We start from the raw sequence: 3,600 nt of genomic DNA, 5'->3' as shown, positions 1-3,600 counted from the left end.
GCAGGCGCCAGGGCCTGAGTTCGGTTCCTGATCATTCCACTGCCCCCCAAAAGCCGGGGAGATTCAGCAGACTTGGAAAGCATGAAATGGGGGCTCTGGAACCATGAGGTGCAGGGCGTGGGGTGCAGGGCGGCTGGTGCGGGGCGTGGGGTGCAGGGCGGCTGGTGCGGGGCGGCTGGTGCGGGGCGGCTGGCCATGGCGGACAGCGTGGGGAAGGTGCCCACAGCCGATGTGGGAAGCAGGGAGACACGCGGCGGGGACAGCGAGGCTGTGAGGTCCTGACGCTCCGAGCAAAGAGGCGCTGAAGCCCTCCAACCCGCCGCCCCCATGTCCTCCCGCCGCAGCCAGCAGCCCTCCTGCGCGGGTGACTTCGAGCTCGGTGGCTCCTGCTGCCCACGCTCCTGCGCCTCTCATGCCCCTGCGCTGCCGCGGCGGGCCCTGCTACGTGGCCAGGTTGGCGCAGCCCGCTGGAGACCCTCCTGCCTCAGCCTCCCGGCGGGGCTGACCGAGGCGGGGCGCGGCCTGGTGGCACCTGCCCTGGGGGGAGGCTGCACGGGGACGCGGCTGGAGCTGGCTGGCGCTTCCGGAGGGTCCCGGGGCGCTGCAGGTGGGATTTCGCAAGGCACCGGGCGGCCACGCTGAAGAGGGCCGGGCAGACCGTCGCGGCTCTTTCTTGACTTCAAAAGACAAAACAAAACAAAACAGGAATTGGTGGCCGACCGAGCAACTCCGCGCTCAGCAGGGACACAACCGCCAGGGTGGGGAGGAGCAGCAGGAGGAGGAGCCGCCGGGCGTGGCGGCTGACAGCGACCGCGACAGCCCCGCGCTGCGAGGAGGGCAGACGTTACACAGGAAATTTCAAAACCGGTTTTGGCTGCCGCTGTCGCTGCAGGCCCAGCTCGAGCTGAGCACCTGCAGACAGGCGGCGGGCGCGGCCAGCGGGCACCCGGCCGGGAGGGCTGCGGGGCGCCGGGCAGCCGCCGGGACTCTTGCGACCGCAGCTTCCACGCGTGCCAGGTAAGGCGCGGCCCGCTCATCATCTGCCTTGCTGCTGGGCAAGAGGGGCTCGGGTGCGCAGGCGACACAGGCCCGGACTCCTAGGCTAACAGCAAAACCCCAGCAGATTGTCCAGTGCGGGTCAGCGGGTGGGAGGGAAGTCGCGTGGCACGGGACAGACAGGAAGGACGGAGGGGCGTCGTGGCCACGCTCCCCGCAGCCGGCACCGTCCTCAGGGCTGAGGCTGTGCTGCGGCCTCTGGAAGCCCGCCGGCCTGGCTCCGTGGGGCGCGCCCACCCAGCCCGGGCTGCCGAGAGGAGCCGCAGGTCGCGGGCCGCGCGGGCTTCGCAGCTTTTGCTTTTGTCCTGCGGTCACCGGGTTTATTGCACACTGCGGAGGACAGGGCCTGGGCGCGGGAGAGCGGAGGAGGGGAGCCGCCATCCCGCACTCGGGAGGCTGAGGCAGGAGGGTCGCCGCGGCGCGTTCGAGAGCAGCCTGCGATGCGCAGAAAGACCCGGATTGCCGCAAAACAAACCGACGCGCTGGGCGCCGGCGACAACGGGCCTCCCGCGGCCAGCCTCAGGGGAGCAGCCCCAGCGCCCCGCTTCTGCCCCGCGGTCCCCAGGGGAGCCGCTCTGCCTGGCAGTCAGGCATTGGGGGTCACGCCCGCCTGCACCTGGGCCCCGGGGCGTGGGGGACCCCGGGGGAGCTGCGACCCGGCCGGGGAGCCCGAGCCCAGCGCGCGGGAGGCCGAGGCAGGAGGGTCGCCGCGGCGCGCTGGAGGCAGCCTGGGCTGCCCGCGACTTCAGGGCAGAGGCAGCTGCGTGCGGAGACGCTGTCGCCAAGAGAAGGAAGGAGAACGTCGCCGGCAGTGCAACTGGCTCCCACCGCAGGCCCGTGCGGGCGGCCGCCGCCACCAGGGCACCCCTCGGGCTCCAGGGCGCCCCTGCTTGGCAGGCTGGGGGCTGCCGGGCCTGCTCCCAGGGGTGTGCCCGTCAGACAGCTGCCCGCACCCGGCCAGGCTCGGGCCAGCGCCCCTAGCGGCAGGGACGATCGGGTGCCAGTGTGGCCCGCGCAGTCACTGCTGCCCTAGGGAGGCTGAGGCAGGCGGGTCTCCCCAAGCTCGAGGGCAGGCGGGGCTGCGTGCTGAGCTCAGAGCCTGTCCTGAAAAACCGAAATGGAAACGGGCACAGCACAGGGAGCTCAGACCCGGGAGCGCTTGGAAGGCGACACCCGGCCGCGGGGAGTGGGCTGCTGCTCCCCCCGTAGAGGCCGGCAGCAGGCAGAGGCCATGGCGGGCGCGGGGGGGGGTCTGGCTGGCCGGTCGGCTCCGAGGGCAGGTGCCAGGTGGAGGCCCCGCCAGAAGGGGGGCACGGAGGCCGCAGAGCGGGCGCACCGCGTGGGGGGCTGCCGAGGGCGGGCGGGCGGGAGCCTGGAGGCGCCCCAGAGGCCCGGGACGCTGTCCTGCCCTGTGCACGGGGCTGCCGGCGTGGGACGGGCAGCTCCGTAGATGACGGCTACGGGGATGGGGGATGACTGATAGATGACAGATGACACAGATGGGACGGAGAGACGGGCGATAGATTACAGAGACACATAATCTCTACAGATTATAGAGACAGGTGACAGAAAGATACGTAGACGATAGATTATAGACATACACAGCAGATGGGATACAACAGGAGAGATCATCCACACGCGCACACACACGCGCACACACACACGCACGCGCACACGCACACGAACACGCACACGAACACGCACACGCACACACAGGAAAGCAGGACGGCAGGCGGCGCTCACCCGCAGCCACAAAGCCACCCGAAACCCCCGTCTCTGTGCGTCTCTCTCTGTGTCTCTGCATCTCTGTCTCTGTCTCTCTCTGCATCTCTCTCGCTGTCTCTGTGTCTCTGTCTGTCTCTGTGTCTCTGTCTCTGTCTCTCTGCATCTCTCGCTGTCTCTGTCTCTCTGTCTCTCTGCATCTCGCTGTCTCTGTCTGTCTCTGTCTCTGTCTGTCTCTATCTCTGTCTCTGTCTGCATCTCTCTCGCTGTCTCTCTCTGTCTCTCTCGGTCTCTCTGTCTCTGTGTCTCTCTCTGTGTCTCTGTCTCTGTGTCTCTGCATCTCTCTCGCTGTCTCTGTCTCTCTCTGTCTCTCTGTCCCTGTCTGTCTCTGTCTCTCTGCATCTCTTGCTGTCTCTGTCTCTCTCTGTCTCTCTGTCTCTGTCTCTGTCTGCATCTCTCTCGCTGTCTCTGTGTCTCTGTCTCTGTCTCTCTGCATCTCTCGCTGTCTCTGTCTCTGTCTCTCTGCATCTCGCTGTCTCTGTCTCTCTCTGTCTCTCTGTCTCTGTCTCTGTCTGCATCTCTCTCGCTGTCTCTGTGTCTCTGTCTCTGTCTCTCTGCATCTCGCTGTCTCTGTCTCTGTCTCTCTGCATCTCGCTGTCTCTGTCTCTCTGTCTCTCTGCATCTCTCTGTCTCTGTCTGTGTCTCTCTCTCTGTCTCTCCCTCTCCCCCCCCCGCCCCCCCTGCACCTGGGGGACACCCGGGCGCCCTCCGAGCCGAGCGTGAGGATTTCTCCCTCGCGATGCCCGCCCAGCCCCGGCTCAC

Source organism: Octodon degus, unplaced genomic scaffold, assembly GCF_000260255.1.
Source record: "Octodon degus isolate 3935 unplaced genomic scaffold, OctDeg1.0 scaffold00274, whole genome shotgun sequence".
Lineage (NCBI taxonomy): Eukaryota > Metazoa > Chordata > Mammalia > Rodentia > Octodontidae > Octodon > Octodon degus.
Note: the sequence above shows the minus strand (reverse complement) of the source record.